This window comes from Mytilus californianus, unplaced genomic scaffold, assembly GCF_021869535.1.
Source record: "Mytilus californianus isolate M0D057914Y unplaced genomic scaffold, xbMytCali1.0.p SCAF_7, whole genome shotgun sequence".
Taxonomy (NCBI): Eukaryota; Metazoa; Mollusca; class Bivalvia; order Mytilida; family Mytilidae; genus Mytilus; species Mytilus californianus.
This window is the reverse complement of record NW_026262723.1, coordinates 372,393-393,493: the sequence shown is the minus strand read 5'-3', so window position 1 is coordinate 393,493 and position 21,101 is coordinate 372,393. Positions and strand designations below refer to the sequence as shown.

Genomic DNA, 21,101 nt, shown 5'->3' with positions numbered 1-21,101 from the left:
GTTCCATAAAATTTTGAATAGAAAAACTAACGTCAGAGTGCAAAACTCTTAATGCGCCATTTGCCTAGTAGCAGGGGCATGAACAGCTCCACAATACATTTATTCTTTCAGTTTAATTCAATCAATAACTCTACAAAAACACTCTGCAAATCTATCAGAATCAGAAAGGTTGTATCAATATTCGTTTGTAGGATTGAAAAGTTTTGATAGAATAAGATAAAAGGAGCAAACTTTAGTGTATGATTGACACATACAAAACAAGTAAGTCTGTTGTTGTGGATGTCGTTTGTTGATGTGGTTTACAGATGGTTCTCGTTTTTTATATAGATTAGACCGTTGGTGTTTTCCTGTTAGAATTGTTTTACACTTGTCATTTTGTGGCCCTTTATAGCTTGCTGCTCGGTGTGAGTCAAGGATCCGTGTTGAAGGACGTACTTTTACCTATAATTGTTAGCTCTTTATACATTGTGACTTGGATGGAGAGTTGTCTCATTGGCACTCGTACCGCATCTTTTTATTTACAATGATTGTAACAGAATGATTATTCATGTCTTTAAAAGAAAGTCACGTGCCTAATGTTACCTAGGGCCACATACTATCTAATGCAGTTCTTCTTGATATGAACAGGAAAATATATGATTTAGGGTGGAGGATCTCAACTTATTAGAAGATATTTAAACATTTACATATGTACAGGTCGGGATGACTACTGATGACTTATCAAATCTATCATTCAATGCATCTTGATGTGTCAAACAGGAAAACATATGGTTCAGGGGAAGGGATATCAACCATATACAAGATTTTTGAACTTCTTCAACAGCAAGGGTTTGACATTACCCCTGGGGATCCCTTCTATATTTCATTTGATATGTCTTGTCACAATGAAAAGAATGTTCTATCTCTTTTTGTGATATTTTAAAATAATGTTCCAAGTCAAAGGTCAAGTTTTCAAGTAACAACCATTTAAACACGAAAATAAAAGTTTCCTAATAGGGTTCTAATGTAAAATCCTAACCTTCTTTTTGACCTCTCAAAGAATCTCTAATTAAAATAGATCACCAGGCAAAAATTAAAGCACCAAATTCACAACCAGATCTGTAAGTCTAACATTCTCTAGAACCTAAAGTACATCTGAAGAGCCTGTGTCGCTCACCTATATTTACTGATGCTTTGGAAATCATGTTAAATAAGGTTAAAATCATAATTAATAGTATAAGATATTAGATATTATAACGATATCTAAGCTAATAACAAAAAACTGAAAAATTTCGGTGAAATTACTAACTCAGTGGCAGCAACCCAACAACGGGTTGTCAGATTCGTCTGAAAATTTCAGGGCTGATAAATCTAAATCTGATGAACATTTTCCCCACCTGCCAGATTTGCTCTAAATGCTTTAGTTTCAGATATATAAACCAAAAACTGCATTTTACCCCTATGTTCTATTTTTAACCATGTCGGCCATGATGGTTGGAAGGCGGGGTCATCAGACACATTTTTTAAACTAGATACCCTAATAATGATTATGGCCAAGTATGGTTAAATTTGTCTCAGTAGTTTCAGAGAAGAAGATTTTTGTAAAAGATTACAAAAATTTACAAAAAATTGTTAAAAAATGACTATAAAGGGCAATAACTCCTAAAGGGGTCGACTGACAATTTTGGTCATGTCGACTTATTTGTAGATCTTACTTTGCTGAACATTATTGCTGTTTACAGTTTATCTCTATCTATAATAATATTCAAGATAATAACCAAAAACTGCAAAATTTCCTTAAAATTACCAATTCAGGGGCAGCAATCCAACAATGGGTTGTCGGATTCGTCTAAAAATTTAAGAACGGATAGATCTCAACCTGATGAACATTTTTACCCCATGTTAGATTTGCTCTAAATGCTTTAGTTTCAAAGATATAAGCCAAAAACTGCATTTTACCCCTATGTTCTATTTTTAGCCATGTCTGCCATGTTGGTTGGCAGGCGGGGTCATCGGACACATTTTTTAAACTAGTTACCCTAGTGATGATTGTGGCCAAGTTTGGTTAAATTTAGGCCATTAGTTTCAGAGAAGAAGGTTTTTGTAAAAGTTAACAGACGACGACGACGGACGATGGACGCCAAGTGATGAGAAAAGCTCACTTGACCTTTCAGGTCAGGTGAGCTAAAAATGGAAAAAGGTTGAAAAAGAAGAAGATTTTAAAATACCTCCCTTCCCCCGATCTGTGGTATTTGGTTAAGCAACTGGAAACGACTTGCATACATTTCATCCATTTTAACATGTTTAAGCAACTTGACCATAGTCACATGTCCTTTAAACTAATAGGGACCTTTACACTTTATATGACATAATAATGAGACCATACATCCAAGTAAGATTGCAATCAAATTTACAGATGTGGGATTTTACAATTTGTCGTCTGTTTGACTTTTACCTTGATCTTAGACAGTATGAAATCAAAATCTATATGACAATTTATCCAAATAAGGTTGCAAATCAATATGTTGCTTTTAATTTAGTATCAATTAACTAATATGTGAACAAAAAATTTGTAAGGGTTCCACGGAACCCAGTGTCTCGCCTACTTTTGCTGTTAGTCGCAGGCTCAACAAAAATGGGGAAAAAATTATTAAAAATTTTCCTCTAGATACTATCTTTTGATTGCAAGAAGTTCTGTTCAAGTTTGGTAAAAATCCAAGAAGGTTTATGAATCTAATAAATGTTTTAAAAACTTTAACTGCAGACTGTACGTAATGTTAACTGGAATAAAACTAAGTCCATTTATAAGTAATATATGGAAAAACAGGAAATAAGTTTTTACAAAATTTCCTTCTACATACTAGCTTTTGATCATTAACAAGCTTCTGTCCAAGTTTGGTACAAATCCAGGATAGTTTAAGAAAGTTATTAAAATTTTGAAAGCTTTAAATACAGAGTGAATGTAATGTTAACTGGCAGAAAAACTGAGTCCATATATGAGTAAAATACGGATAAACAGGTTTTTTTTTTACAAAATTTTCTTCTGGATACTATCTTATGATTATAAACAAGCTTCTGTCCAAGTTTGGTACAAATCTGGGATAGTTTAAGAAAGTTATTAAAATTGAAAAACTTTAACCATAGAGTGAATGTAATGTTAACTGGCAGAAAAACTAAGTTCATTTATGAGTAAAATACGGATAAACAGGATTTTTTTTTTACAAATTTACTTCTGGATACTATCTTATGATCATAAACAAGCTTCTGTACAAGTTTGGTTGAAATGCAGGATAGTTTAAGAAAGTTATTAAAATTTCAAAAACTTTAACCACAGAGTGAATATTTGTGGACGCCGCCGACAGAATGTAGGATCGCTATGTCTCGCTTTTGCGAAAAAAGTCGCAGGCTCGACAAAAATGGTCTATTTCTTCATTGATATTGACCTAAAATCAATAGGGATCATCCGATCATTAGTGGTGTCAAGTAAGGCTGCAACCCATTAAAGTATTTGGCATATCAAAACAAATCTGACTGAAAGACGGGTCAAACACTATATACAAGTTATTTCCTAGAATGGGGTATGCTAAGTCTCCAAACTCCCTCAATTCAAACACTATATACAATCTATTTTCTAGAATGGGGTATGATAAGTCTCCAAACTCCCTCAATTCAAACGCTATATACAATCTATTTTCTAGAATGGGGTATGATAAGTCTCCAAACTTCATCGGGTTTAACACTATATACAATCTATTTCCTAGAATGGGGTATGATAAGTCTCCAAACTTCATCAGGTCAAACACTATATACAATCTACTTTCTAGAATGGGGTATGATAAGTCTCCAAACTTCATCAGGTCAAACACTATATACAATCTATTTTCTAGAATGGGGTATGATAAGTCTCCAAACTTCATCGGGTCAAACACTATATACAATCTACTTTCTAGAATGGGGTATAATAAGTCTCCAAACTTCATCGGGTCAAACACTATATACAATCTATTTTCTAGAATGGGGTATGATAAGTCTCCAAACTTCATCGGGTCAAACACTATATACAATCTATTTTCTAGAATGGGGTATGATAAGTCTCCAAACTTCATCGGGTTAAACACTATATACAATCTGTTTTCTAGAATGGGGTATGATAAGTCTCCAAACTTCATCGGGTCAAACACTATATACAATTTATTTCCTAGAATGGGGTATGATAAGTCTCCAAACTTCATCAGGTCAAACACTATATACAATCTAGTTTCTAGAATGGGGTATGATAAGTCTCCAAACTTCATCAGGTCAAACACTATATACAATCTATTTCCTAGAATGGGGTATGATAAGTCTCCAAACTTCATCAGGTCAAACACTATATACAATCTACTTTCTAGAATGGGGTATGATAAGTCTCCAAACTTCATCAGGTCAAACACTATATACAATCTATTTTCTAGAATGGGGTATGATAAGTCTCCAAACTTCATCGGGTTAAACACTATATACAATCTATTTCCTAGAATGGGGTATGATAAGTCTCCAAACTTCATCGGGTTAAACACTATATACAATCTATTTTCTAGAATGGGGTATGATAAGTCTCCAAACTTCATCAGGTCAAACACTATATACAATCTATTTCCTAGAATGGGGTATGATAAGTCTCCAAACTTCATCAGGTCAAACACTATATACAATCTATTTCCTAGAATGGGGTATGATAAGTCTCCAAACTTCATCAGGTCAAACACTATATACAATCTATTTTCTAGAATGGGGTATGATAAGTCTCCAAACTTCATCGGGTTAAACACTATATACAATCTATTTTCTAGAATGGGGTATGATAAGTCTCCAAACTTCATCGGGTCAAACACTATATACAATCTATTTTCTAGAATGGGGTATGATAAGTCTCCAAACTTCATCGGGTTAAACACTATATACAATCTATTTTCTAGAATGGGGTATGATAAGTCTCCAAACTTCATCGGGTTTAACACTATATACAATCTATTTTCTAGAATGGGGTATGATAAGTCTCCAAACTTCATCGGGTTAAACACTATATACAATCTATTTCCTAGAATGGGGTATGATAAGTCTCCAAACTTCATCGGGTCAAACACTATATACAATCTATTTTCTAGATTGGGGTATGATAAGTCTCCAAACTTCATCGGGTCAAACACTATATACAATCTATTTTCTAGATTGGGGTATGATAAGTCTCCAAACTTCATCAGGTCAAACACTATATACAATCTATTTTCTAGAATGGGGTATGATAAGTCTCCAAACTTCATCAGGTTAAACACTATATACAATCTATTTCCTAGAATGGGGTATGATAAGTCTCCAAACTTCATCGGGTTAAACACTATATACAATCTATTTTCTAGAATGGGGTATGATAAGTCTCCAAACTTCATCGGGTTAAACACTATATACAATCTATTTTCTAGAATGGGGTATGATAAGTCTCCAAACTTCATCGGGTTAAACACTATATACAATCTATTTCCTAGAATGGGGTATGATAAGTCTCCAAACTTCATCGGGTCAAACACTATATACAATCTATTTTCTAGATTGGGGTATGATAAGTCTCCAAACTTCATCGGGTCAAACACTATATACAATCTATTTTCTAGATTGGGGTATGATAAGTCTCCAAACTTCATCAGGTCAAACACTATATACAATCTATTTCCTAGAATGGGGTATGATAAGTCTCCAAACTTCATCAGGTCAAACACTATATACAATCTATTTTCTAGAATGGGGTATGATAAGTCTCCAAACTTCATCAGGTTAAACACTATATACAATCTATTTCCTAGAATGGGGTATGATAAGTCTCCAAACTTCATCGGGTTAAACACTATATACAATCTATTTTCTAGAATGGGGTATGATAAGTCTCCAAACTTCATCGGGTTAAACACTATATACAATCTATTTTCTAGAATGGGGTATGATAAGTCTCCAAACTTCATCGGGTTAAACACTATATACAATCTATTTCCTAGAATGGGGTATGATAAGTCTCCAAACTTCATCGGGTCAAACACTATATACAATCTATTTTCTAGATTGGGGTATGATAAGTCTCCAAACTTCATCAGGTCAAACACTATATACAATCTATTTTCTAGAATGGGGTATGATAAGTCTCCAAACTTCATCGGGTTAAACACTATATACAATCTACTTTCTAGAATGGGGTATGATAAGTCTCCAAACTTCATCGGATCAAACACTATATACAATCTATTTCCTAGAATGGGGTATGATAAGTCTCCAAACTTCATCGGGTCAAACACTATATACAATCTATTTTCTAGATTGGGGTATGATAAGTCTCCAAACTTCATCAGGTCAAACACTATATACAATCTATTTTCTAGAATGGGGTATGATAAGTCTCCAAACTTCATCGGGTCAAACACTATATACAATCTATTTTCTAGAATGGGGTATGATAAGTCTCCAAACTTCATCGGGTCAAACACTATATACAATCTATTTTCTAGAATGGGGTATGATAAGTCTCCAAACTTCATCAGGTCAAACACTATATACAATCTATTTCCTAGAATGGGGTATGATAAGTCTCCAAACTTCATCAGGTCAAACACTATATACAATCTATTTTCTAGAATGGGGTATGATAAGTCTCCAAACTTCATCGGGTCAAACACTATATACAATCTATTTTCTAGAATGGGGTATGATAAGTCTCCAAACTTCATCAGGTCAAACACTATATACAATCTATTTCCTAGAATGGGGTATGATAAGTCTCCAAACTTCATCGGGTTAAACACTATATACAATCTTTTTCCTAGAATGGGGTATGATAAGTCTCCAAACTTCATCAGGTCAAACACTATATACAATCTATTTTCTAGAATGGGGTATGATAAGTCTCCAAACTTCATCGGGTCAAACACTATATACAATCTATTTTCTAGAATGGGGTATGATAAGTCTCCAAACTTCATCAGGTCAAACACTATATACAATCTATTTCCTAGAATGGGGTATGATAAGTCTCCAAACTTCATCGGGTTAAACACTATATACAATCTATTTTCTAGAATGGGGTATGATAAGTCTCCAAACTTCATCGGGTCAAACACTATATACAATCTATTTCCTAGATTGGGGTATGATAAGTCTCCAAACTTCATCAGGTCAAACACTATATACAATCTATTTTCTAGAATGGGGTATGATAAGTCTCCAAACTTCATCGGGTCAAACACTATATACAATCTATTTTCTAGAATGGGGTATGATAAGTCTCCAAACTTCATCGGGTTAAACACTATATACAATCTATTTCCTAGAATGGGGTATGATAAGTCTCCAAACTTCATCGGGTTAAACACTATATACAATCTATTTTCTAGAATGGGGTATGATAAGTCTCCAAACTTCATCAGGTCAAACACTATATACAATCTATTTCCTAGAATGGGGTATGATAAGTCTCCAAACTTCATCGGGTTAAACACTATATACAATCTATTTTCTAGAATGGGGTATGATAAGTCTCCAAACTTCATCAGGTCAAACACTATATACAATCTAGTTTCTAGAATGGGGAATGATAAGTCTCCAAACTTCATCGGGTTAAACACTATATACAATCTATTTCCTAGAATGGGGTATGATAAGTCTCCAAACTTCATCAGGTCAAACACTATATACAATCTACTTTCTAGAATGGGGTATGATAAGTCTCCAAACTTCATCGGGTCAAACACTATATACAATTTATTTCCTAGAATGGGGTATGATAAGTCTCCAAACTTCATCAGGTCAAACACTATATACAATCTACTTTCTAGAATGGGGTATGATAAGTCTCCAAACTTCATCGGGTCAAACACTATATACAATCTATTTCCTAGAATGGGGTATGATAAGTCTCCAAACTTCATCGGGTTAAACACTATATACAATCTATTTTCTAGAATGGGGTATGATAAGTCTCCAAACTTCATCGGGTTAAACACTATATACAATCTATTTCCTAGAATGGGGTATGATAAGTCTCCAAACTTCATCAGGTCAAACACTATATACAATCTACTTTCTAGAATGGGGTATGATAAGTCTCCAAACTTCATCAGGTCAAACACTATATACAATCTACTTTCTAGAATGGGGTATGATAAGTCTCCAAACTTCATCGGGTTAAACACTATATACAATCTATTTCCTAGAATGGGGTATGATAAGTCTCCAAACTTCATCGGGTTAAACACTATATACAATCTATTTTCTAGAATGGGGTATGATAAGTCTCCAAACTTCATCGGGTTAAACACTATATACAATCTATTTCCTAGAATGGGGTATGATAAGTCTCCAAACTTCATCAGGTCAAACACTATATACAATCTATTTTCTAGAATGGGGTATGATAAGTCTCCAAACTTCATCAGGTCAAACACTATATACAATCTATTTTCTAGAATGGGGTATGATAAGTCTCCAAACTTCATCAGGTCAAACACTATATACAATCTATTTTCTAGAATGGGGTATGATAAGTCTCCAAACTTCATCAGGTCAAACACTATATACAATCTACTTTCTAGAATGGGGTATGATAAGTCTCCAAACTTCATCGGGTCAAACACTATATACAATCTACTTTCTAGAATGGGGTATGATAAGTCTCCAAACTTCATCGGGTCAAACACTATATACAATCTATTACCTAGAATGGGGTATGATAAGTCTCCAAACTTCATCGGGTCAAACACTATATACAATCTACTTTCTAGAATGGGGTATGATAAGTCTCCAAACTTCATCGGGTCAAACACTATAGACAATCTATTTTCTAGAATGGGGTATGATAAGTCTCCAAACTTCATCGGGTCAAACACTATATACAGTCTACTTTCTAGAATGGGGTATGATAAGTCTCCAAACTTCATCGGGTCAAACACTATATACAATCTATTTTCTAGAATGGGGTATGATAAGTCTCCAAACTTCATCGGGTCAAACACTATATACAATCTATTTTCTAGAATGGGGTATGATAAGTCTCCAAACTTCATCAGGTCAAACACTATATACAATCTATTTCCTAGAATGGGGTATGATAAGTCTCCAAACTTCATCGGGTTAAACACTATATACAATCTATTTTCTAGAATGGGGTATGATAAGTCTCCAAACTTCATCGGGTCAAACACTATATACAATCTATTTCCTAGATTGGGGTATGATAAGTCTCCAAACTTCATCAGGTCAAACACTATATACAATCTATTTTCTAGAATGGGGTATGATAAGTCTCCAAACTTCATCGGGTCAAACACTATATACAATCTATTTTCTAGAATGGGGTATGATAAGTCTCCAAACTTCATCGGGTTAAACACTATATACAATCTATTTCCTAGAATGGGGTATGATAAGTCTCCAAACTTCATCGGGTTAAACACTATATACAATCTATTTTCTAGAATGGGGTATGATAAGTCTCCAAACTTCATCAGGTCAAACACTATATACAATCTATTTCCTAGAATGGGGTATGATAAGTCTCCAAACTTCATCGGGTTAAACACTATATACAATCTATTTTCTAGAATGGGGTATGATAAGTCTCCAAACTTCATCAGGTCAAACACTATATACAATCTAGTTTCTAGAATGGGGAATGATAAGTCTCCAAACTTCATCGGGTTAAACACTATATACAATCTATTTCCTAGAATGGGGTATGATAAGTCTCCAAACTTCATCAGGTCAAACACTATATACAATCTACTTTCTAGAATGGGGTATGATAAGTCTCCAAACTTCATCGGGTCAAACACTATATACAATTTATTTCCTAGAATGGGGTATGATAAGTCTCCAAACTTCATCAGGTCAAACACTATATACAATCTACTTTCTAGAATGGGGTATGATAAGTCTCCAAACTTCATCGGGTCAAACACTATATACAATCTATTTCCTAGAATGGGGTATGATAAGTCTCCAAACTTCATCGGGTTAAACACTATATACAATCTATTTTCTAGAATGGGGTATGATAAGTCTCCAAACTTCATCGGGTTAAACACTATATACAATCTATTTCCTAGAATGGGGTATGATAAGTCTCCAAACTTCATCAGGTCAAACACTATATACAATCTACTTTCTAGAATGGGGTATGATAAGTCTCCAAACTTCATCAGGTCAAACACTATATACAATCTACTTTCTAGAATGGGGTATGATAAGTCTCCAAACTTCATCGGGTTAAACACTATATACAATCTATTTCCTAGAATGGGGTATGATAAGTCTCCAAACTTCATCGGGTTAAACACTATATACAATCTATTTTCTAGAATGGGGTATGATAAGTCTCCAAACTTCATCGGGTTAAACACTATATACAATCTATTTCCTAGAATGGGGTATGATAAGTCTCCAAACTTCATCAGGTCAAACACTATATACAATCTATTTTCTAGAATGGGGTATGATAAGTCTCCAAACTTCATCAGGTCAAACACTATATACAATCTATTTTCTAGAATGGGGTATGATAAGTCTCCAAACTTCATCAGGTCAAACACTATATACAATCTATTTTCTAGAATGGGGTATGATAAGTCTCCAAACTTCATCAGGTCAAACACTATATACAATCTACTTTCTAGAATGGGGTATGATAAGTCTCCAAACTTCATCGGGTCAAACACTATATACAATCTACTTTCTAGAATGGGGTATGATAAGTCTCCAAACTTCATCGGGTCAAACACTATATACAATCTATTTCCTAGAATGGGGTATGATAAGTCTCCAAACTTCATCGGGTCAAACACTATATACAATCTACTTTCTAGAATGGGGTATGATAAGTCTCCAAACTTCATCGGGTCAAACACTATATACAATCTATTTTCTAGAATGGGGTATGATAAGTCTCCAAACTTCATCGGGTCAAACACTATATACAGTCTACTTTCTAGAATGGGGTATGATAAGTCTCCAAACTTCATCGGGTCAAACACTATATACAATCTATTTTCTAGAATGGGGTATGATAAGTCTCCAAACTTCATCGGGTCAAACACTATATACAATCTACTTTCTAGAATGGGGTATGATAAGTCTCCAAACTTCATCGGGTCAAACACTATATACAATCTATTTCCTAGAATGGGGTATGATAAGTCTCCAAACTTTATCGGGTCAAACACTATATACAATCTACTTTCTAGAATGGGGTATGATAAGTCTCCAAACTTCATCAGGTCAAACACTATATACAATCTATTTCCTAGATTGGGGTATGATAAGTCTCCAAACTTCATCAGGTCAAACACTATATACAATCTACTTTCTAGAATGGGGTATGATAAGTCTCCAAACTTCATCGGGTCAAACATTATATACAATCTACTTTCTAGAATGGGGTATGATAAGTCTCCAAACTTCATCAGGTCAAACACTATATACAATCTACTTTCTAGAATGGGGTATGATAAGTCTCCAAACTTCATCGGGTTAAACACTATATACAATCTATTTCCTAGAATGGGGTATGATAAGTCTCCAAACTTCATCAGGTCAAACACTATATACAATCTATTTTCTAGAATGGGGTATGATAAGTCTCCAAACTTCATCGGGTCAAACACTATATACAATCTACTTTCAAGAATGGGGTATGATAAGTCTCCAAACTTCATCAGGTCAAACACTATATACAATCTACTTTCTAGAATGGGGTATGATAAGTCTCCAAACTTCATCGGGTTAAACACTATATACAATCTATTTCCTAGAATGGGGTATGATAAGTCTCCAAACTTCATCAGGTCAAACACTATATACAATCTATTTTCTAGAATGGGGTATGATAAGTTTCCAAACTTCATCGGGTCAAACACTATATACAATCTATTTTCTAGAATGGGGTATGATAAGTCTCCAAACTTCATCGGGTCAAACACTATATACAATCTACTTTCTAGAATGGGGTATGATAAGTCTCCAAACTCTCTCAATTCAAACACTATATACAATCTATTTTCTAGAATGGGGTATGATAAGTCTCCAAACTTCATCGGGTTAAACACTATATACAATCTATTTTCTAGAATGGGGTATGATAAGTCTCCAAACTTCGTCGGGTCAAACACTATATACAATCTATTTCCTAGAATGGGGTATGATAAGTCTCCAAACTTCATCGGGTCAAACACTATATACAATCTATTTCCTAGAATGGGGTATGATAAGTCTCCAAACTTCATCAGGTCAAACACTATATACAATCTATTTTCTAGAATGGGGTATGATAAGTCTCCAAACTTCATCAGGTCAAACACTATATACAATCTATTTCCTAGAATGGGGTATGATAAGTCTCCAAACTTCATCAGGTCAAACACTATATACAATCTATTTTCTAGAATGGGGTATGATAAGTCTCCAAACTTCATCGGGTTAAACACTATATACAATCTATTTTCTAGAATGGGGTATGATAAGTCTCCAAACTTCATCGGGTTAAACACTAGATACAATCTATTTTCTAGAATGGGGTATGATAAGTCTCCAAACTTCATCGGGTTAAACACTATATACAATCTAGTTTCTAGAATGGGGTATGATAAGTCTCCAAACTTCATCGGGTCAAACACTATATACAATCTATTTCCTAGAATGGGGTATGATAAGTCTCCAAACTTCATCAGGTCAAACACTATATACAATCTATTTTCTAGAATGGGGTATGATAAGTCTCCAAACTTCATCGGGTCAAACACTATATACAATCTACTTTCTAGAATGGGGTATGATAAGTCTCCAAACTTCATCAGGTCAAACACTATATACAATCTACTTTCTAGAATGGGGTATGATAAGTCTCCAAACTTCATCGGGTTAAACACTATATACAATCTATTTCCTAGAATGGGGTATGATAAGTCTCCAAACTTCATCAGGTCAAACACTATATACAATCTATTTTCTAGAATGGGGTATGATAAGTCTCCAAACTTCATCGGGTCAAACACTATATACAATCTATTTTCTAGAATGGGGTATGATAAGTCTCCAAACTTCATCGGGTCAAACACTATATACAATCTACTTTCTAGAATGGGGTATGATAAGTCTCCAAACTCTCTCAATTCAAACACTATATACAATCTATTTTCTAGAATGGGGTATGATAAGTCTCCAAACTTCATCGGGTTAAACACTATATACAATCTATTTTCTAGAATGGGGTATGATAAGTCTCCAAACTTCGTCGGGTCAAACACTATATACAATCTATTTCCTAGAATGGGGTATGATAAGTCTCCAAACTTCATCGGGTTAAACACTATATACAATCTATTTCCTAGAATGGGGTATGATAAGTCTCCAAACTTCGTCGGGTCAAACACTATATACAATCTATTTTCTAGAATGGGGTATGATAAGTCTCCAAACTTCGTCGGGTCAAACACTATATACAATCTATTTTCTAGAATGGGGTATGATAAGTCTCCAAACTTCATCGGGTCAAACACTATATACAATCTATTTCCTAGAATGGGGTATGATAAGTCTCCAAACTTCATCAGGTCAAACACTATATACAATCTATTTTCTAGAATGGGGTATGATAAGTCTCCAAACTTCATCAGGTCAAACACTATATACAATCTATTTCCTAGAATGGGGTATGATAAGTCTCCAAACTTCATCAGGTCAAACACTATATACAATCTATTTTCTAGAATGGGGTATGATAAGTCTCCAAACTTCATCGGGTTAAACACTATATACAATCTATTTTCTAGAATGGGGTATGATAAGTCTCCAAACTTCATCGGGTTAAACACTATATACAATCTATTTTCTAGAATGGGGTATGATAAGTCTCCAAACTTCATCGGGTTAAACACTATATACAATCTAGTTTCTAGAATGGGGTATGATAAGTCTCCAAACTTCATCGGGTCAAACACTATATACAATCTATTTCCTAGAATGGGGTATGATAAGTCTCCAAACTTCATCAGGTCAAACACTATATACAATCTATTTTCTAGAATGGGGTATGATAAGTCTCCAAACTTCATCGGGTTAAACACTATATACAATCTAGTTTCTAGAATGGGGTATGATAAGTCTCCAAACTTCATCGGGTCAAACACTATATACAATCTATTTCCTAGAATGGGGTATGATAAGTCTCCAAACTTCATCAGGTCAAACACTATATACAATCTATTTTCTAGAATGGGGTATGATAAGTCTCCAAACTTCAACGGGTCAAACACTTTATACAAGCTATTTCCTAGAATGGGGTATGATAAGTCTCCAAACTTCATCGGGTTAAACACTATATACAATCTATTTCCTAGATTGGGGTATGATAAGTCTCCAAACTTCATCAGGTCAAACACTATATACAATCTACTTTCTAGAATGGGGTATGATAAGTCTCCAAACTTCATCGGGTCAAACACTATATACAATCTAGTTTCTAGAATGGGGTATGATAAGTCTCCAAACTTCATCAGGTCAAACACTATATACAATCTATTTTCTAGAATGGGGTATGATAAGTCTCCAAACTTCATCAGGTCAAACACTATATACAATCTATTTTCTAGAATGGGTTATGATAAGTCTCCAAACTCCCTCAATTCAAACACTATATACAATCTATTTCCTAGAATGGGGTATGATAAGTCTCCAAACTTCATCGGGTTAAACACTATATACAATCTACTTTCTAGAATGGGGTATGATAAGTCTCCAAACTTCATCGGGTCAAACACTATATACAATCTATTTCCTAGAATGGGGTATGATAAGTCTCCAAACTTCATCGGGTCAAACACTATATACAATCTATTTCCTAGAATGGGGTATGATAAGTCTCCAAACTTCATCGGGTCAAACACTATATACAATCTATTTTCTAGAATGGGTTATGATAAGTCTCCAAACTCTCTCAATTCAAACACTATATACAATCTATTTTCTAGAATGGGTAATGATAAGTCTCCAAACTTCATCGGGTCAAACACTATATACAATCTATTTTCTAGAATGGGGTATGATAAGTCTCCAAACTTCATCAGGTCAAACACTATATACAATCTATTTTCTAGAATGGGTAATGATAAGTCTCCAAACTTCATCGGGTCAAACACTATATACAATCTATTTTCTAGAATGGGGTATGATAAGTCTCCAAACTTGATCAGGTCAAACACTATATACAATCTATTTTCTAGAATGGGTAATGATAAGTCTCCAAACTTCATCGGGTCAAACACTATATACAATCTATTTTCTAGAATGGGGTATGATAAGTCTCCAAACTTCATCAGGTCAAACACTATATACAATCTATTTCCTAGAATGGGGTATGATAAGTCTCCAAACTTCATCGGGTTAAACACTATATACAATCTACTTTCTAGAATGGGGTATGATAAGTCTCCAAACTTCATCAGGTCAAACACTATATACAATCTATTTTCTAGAATGGGGTATGATAAGTCTCCAAACTCCCTCAATTCAAACACTATATACAATCTATTTTCTAGAATGGGGTATGATAAGTCTCCAAACTTCATCAGGTCAAACACTATATACAATCTACTTTCTAGAATGGGTAATGATAAGTCTCCAAACTTCATCAGGTCAAACACAATATACAATCTATTTTCTAGAATGGGTAATGATAAGTCTCCAAACTTCATCGGGTCAAACACTATATACAATCTATTTTCTAGAATGGGGTATGATAAGTCTCCAAACTTCATCGGGTCAAACACTATATACAAGCTACTTTCTAGAATGGGGTATGCTAAGTCTATAAAAATCGTGTTTGTGAGACTCAATCATTTATATTTAAAGAGCAATTACTTCTACAAGGAATGGTCTAAAACATTTGGTTTGTTAGAGATGTATCTTTGTATTGTGAGCATATTTTTATTTCAAATATTTTCAAATATTTTTCCTAACTATAAAAGCTATTACTTGCATATAACATTTCTTGACTTATGATACTCTATTGACCCCTTGGTAACATCTCTTTCTTTTCTAATTTTCCTATTCTTAGCGACTGTTGCCATGTAGGTTGGAGGGAGAGGGACTCATTCTTAAAATTAAAATGTACAAAAACAGCTTTTTCTCTCTTCCACTTGAATTTCGAACAAAATTGTAAAGTGAATAGAGTTAACACCCTAAGATAAATAACAAGGATTATTTTAAAATTTGAAAAAAGAAAACATTTCTATACACTGTTTACATAGTCAAACTATTTGAGGCAAGAGGCTCCCAAGAAAGCCAAGAGCCTGATAATCACTTGGTAAAACTAGAGCTTTCACATAGTGGGACTATTACCCCCTTTACATGTTTTTTAGTTGTTACTGTGAAATTCAGTATTGAACCGATTTATTTAGTCTACACTACAGTCAGAGCTCAGACATAAACAAGTAGTTTTTTTGTTTTTGACTTACAGAAGACAAAAAATGTGTTTTCATTTTCAGAGTTATTTTAGTCAGAAAATGACAGACTTGTTTAGATCTATTTATGTTTATGAAAAGACTTAATTTTAATTGGTGGCCAAAGTGTACCTCCTATGACATCATAAACCTGTCTGAGAGTTCAGACGGACCTGAGCTATCTATATTTAATTATCTAATTGAACATTTTTACTTAACATAAGATTATTTTTCTCATTTTGTGTGGTTATAGATGGTTGCATTGTAGTAAATAAACATCTCCGTTTTTTTAGACTCTCATATATATTTTTCTTTAGAAGACAAAGCATTGTCTTTCACAGTTGTCATAATTTCATGTAGATGCTTGACCTTTTTATAAATGTGCTTGGGTCTTGAAGTTGACCAATTTTGGTAACTTATTGACTTGTAGGAGTCAATATTTGCAACTTTTTAATTCAGGTCAAATATTTCTTGCTTAACACTAATTGACTTATTGAAGTCATAATTTGTCTTAAATTAAAGGGAGACAAATCTTGAAACCTACAAATGTAGACCTCTATGAGTCAAAAGCAGATTTAGACTTATTGATGTCTGAGCTCTGACTGGTCTATAGCTTCTATATTAAACAGACGAAAACACAAAAAAAATCATATTTACCAGTTAACCATTAAAATGAGAAAACCTGCCTAACGGACATGTACACCTTAATAATTTTCCACACCAGATATAGTTCAACTTCCGACCTACTGCTTCTAGTATGAAAAACATCCATGTAATGAGGTATAGGTCAGGTGAACCCTGTCTGACGAACATGTACACCTTGCAAGAATCATTTACACCAAATATCATTATATTATTACTGATAATAAGTCAGAAATTCATATGACAAAAAAGCGCTATAATTTTTTAAGCAGATGTTAAAACATGAACTAGAGGCTCTCAAGAGCCTTTGTCGCTCACCTGACTCTACTTTGGTTTTAGAAATCATGTAAAGATAGATAAAAATCATAACAGATACCCAAATAATGATTGAGGCCAAATTTTGATTAATATTGGTCCCGTTATTTAATAAAATATCCTGGTGCCCATCTTGAACAGTAAATCCGCAACAAAGTAGCAACACTTGGTCAGCACTTCATAAGGAACATTCATGCCATGTTTGGTTTCATTCCATTCAGTGGTACTCTAAAAGAATACATTTGTATGTATTTCCCATAGGGTCCTACGTTAAACTAAGCCCCCCCCTAGCGGCCATCTTGGATGATGGATCGACTGCAAAGTAACAACACTTGGTCAGCAACTCATAAGGAACATTCATGCCATGTTTGGTTCAATTCCATTCAGTGGTTCTCTAAAAGAAGACAATTGTATGTATTTCCCATAGGATCCTATGTTAAACTAAGTCCCCCGCTGTCGGCCATCTTGGATGATGGATCGGCTGCAAAGTAACAACACTTGGTCAACATCTCATAAGGAACATTCATGCCATGTGTGGTTCCATTCCATTTATTGGTTCTCTAAAAGAAGACATTTTTATGTATTCCCCAAAGGGTCCTATGTAAAACTAAGTCCCCTGCTGTCGGCCATCTTGGATGATGGATCGGCTACAAAGTAACAACACTTGGTCAGCATCTCATAAGGGAGATTCATGCCATGTTTGGTTTCATTCCATTCAGTGGTTCTCTAAAAGAAGACATTTGTATGTATTTCCCATAGGGTCCTATGTTAAACTAAGTCCCCCGCTGGCGGCCATCTTGGATGACAGATCGGCTACAAAGTAACAAAATTTGGTCAGCACCTCATAAGGAACATTCATGCCATGTTTGGTGTCATTCCATTCAGTGGTTCTCTAAAAGAAGACATTTGTATGTATTTCCAATAGGGTACTATGTTAAACTAAGTTCCCCGATGGCGGCCATCTTGGATGATAGATCGGCTACAAAGTAACAACACATGGTCAGTACCTCATAAGGAACATTCATGCCATGTTTGGTTTTATTCCATTCAGTGGTTCTCTAAAAGAAGTCATGTGTATGCATTTCCCATAGGGTCCTATGTTAAACTAAGTCCCCCGCTGGCGGCCATCTTGGATGATGGATCGGCTACAAAGTAACAACACTTGGTGAGCACCTCATAAGGAACATTCATGCCATGTTTGGTTTAATTCCATTCAGTGGTTCTCTAAAAGAAGTCATTTGTATGCATTTCCCATAGGGTCCTATGTTAAACTAAGTCCCCCGCTGGCGGCCATCTTGGATGATTGATCGGCTACAAAGTAACAACACTTGGTGAGCACCTCATAAGGAACATTCATGCCATGTTTGGTTTCATTCCATTCAGTGGTTCTCTAAAAGAAGTCATTTGTATGCATTTCGTTAAATTAAGTCCCCCGCTGGCGGCCATCTTGGATGATGGATCGGCTACAAAGTAACAACACTTGGTCAGCACCTCATAAGGAACATTCATGTCATGTTTGGTTTCGTTCCATTCAGTGGTTCTCTAGAAGAAGTTCAAAATGTAAAAAGTTAACGCCGACGCCGGACGACGGACGCCAAGTGACGGACGCCTTCGGGCCAGGTGAGCTAAAAATGAGGTCAAGATCATTGGACATATGAAATACGGAAACTTCGTATATGAGGCATCTATATACAAGGTATGAAGCATAAGTGTCGTCTACCTTCTAGAATATAAAAGGTTACACAAATAGTTTGACACCGGATTAGCATCACTTATGTCTCTCAATTTAAAACTTTTTACTCAAGGCAAAACAAAAATGCTGAAATTGGATAATGGTGGTGTCAGGTGATGATGGTGATGATGATGGATGGCTGCTCAACCTTCAGCTGCAAATCAAATGCATGTTCAGGACTAGAACATGTTAATATAATTTGAATATTAACCCTGCTTTGTTCGAGACCGACTTTCTGAGCTAGATTGTTAACATGCTAGTTCAAAAAGTACACATAAAGACATGTCACCCTAACCAGACACATTATTCTTATTCAGTCTTTGCTCTTGCTTCTTAATGATACATTCTTACAGAGCAGCAGCAAATACCAATTTCAATGTCTTTGATATGTTCAGGCCGGTGTTTGAAATATAATACTGTAAATTCAGAAATTATTGCAAGGTTTTTATTAAAGCGAATATTGCTACTGCACGAGTATCGCAATAACTAAAGCGTTTTCCTAAAACTGAGGTGCACAAAGATCTAGGAGTCGTCATAAAATTTTAGCAGAAATGGATCATGTGGATAGTGGGTAGTGCATTACATTTTAAGCATTTTTTTCGAATAGATAAGGTGACTTAATAAATCTGAAACTAAAATTAGTCTATTTCATTTTGTTTCAGGTTGAAACCTTACTTCCACAATTGTTAATTAGTGATGTAATTTGTCAAAACATCTCTGACCTTCAAACTGATGTAATGGTTAATTCATAGACATAACATGTCTGTTGTAGAGAAAGGAAAAACAGTTAAGTTAAACTGTTTATAATACCATACATGCCATACCTTCTTATCTATTCCAAATGCTATCACCAGATTTTGCTTTGCATTTTATCATATGAATTTCTATTCCATTTGTGCTTGTAACATCTGCATTATTTCCTCCAAACAATCTTTTAAAAAATGATGTTAGTCCAGCACCTTTCTTTCCTTCGTTGAATAATCTTTTAACCAATGAGGTCTTACCCACACCTTTCTTTCCAACGATTACTAAACGTATGTCTCTCTTTTTCTCAGAGCCTGACTCAAGTAATTTGAGGTACAAAGGTACAGATGTTTTGTCAGCCATTAATTCGATTTCAGTTGGAACTTTATTATCTACAAAGATATTTGAAAGACCTATTTTAATTATTCTTTTGTTTATCTGACATCATCTGTTATCACTGTATGGAAATACGAAATATTCTGATTAAACTTATAAATAGTGGCTGTTTTGAGGTGAGATTTTGCTCCATGTTTGAGGACTCAATGTGGCTTTTAGACGAGGAACAAAAATAAAGGTGCCTATGATAACTTATTCACAGGTAATTGTGTGCAGTCATTCACTGTCAATTAATCTAACATATACATGATATATATCTTGACGTACCATGGATTCATTATAATATTCGCTGAATACCAAGTTTTGTTGAATTCATGGGTACAGGGAAACCACGAATTAAATGTTCAACGAATTACAAATTTGCTGTTTAATTATATGCAGATTTTTGAAAAACCACGGAATCAATTATCCAAGATAATACAAGTTTTCCTCAATCCACAAAAATTGGTACCCATGAAAATAAATGAATCCACAGTATATGCCTGACTTAAGGATGTAGTTAGGTCAGGTTTATGAATTTGTGTCAGATGTTCTGACTCCTTGGGGTTTTTCCTACGATACAGTTTAAAATATTTTGGCCCATATCGCCCACTTTTCTTTTCATAGACAGACTTCAAAAGCTCATAAAAAGGTCATTACCAAAATGTAAGCTGATTCTAAACTTTTTTCTTACAATTTGAGACCAAAATAATGCCAATGCTAAATATAAGGTAAAAATCTAGGTCAGCATTTTCCTCCCATTTAAAAACAAGAGTGCACATGCTGAAATGTCTCGCCTTCTTTAC

At 34.6% G+C, this 21,101-nt stretch overlaps 1 protein-coding gene and 1 long non-coding RNA gene across 4 annotated transcripts in view; both read right to left on the bottom strand.

The window, feature by feature from the left end:
* The window catches only part of LOC127709429 (uncharacterized), a 35,697-nt gene extending 15,389 nt beyond the window's left edge, over positions 1 to 20,308 (bottom strand). Inside the window, exon 1 of the long non-coding RNA XR_007985652.1 lies at positions 20,001 to 20,308. This is a non-coding gene — a long non-coding RNA (uncharacterized LOC127709429). The remainder of the gene's footprint in view (positions 1 to 20,000) is intronic.
* The window catches only part of LOC127709397 (uncharacterized), a 449,543-nt gene that overhangs the window by 297,807 nt on the left and 130,635 nt on the right, over positions 1 to 21,101 (bottom strand). The window lies entirely within an intron of this gene.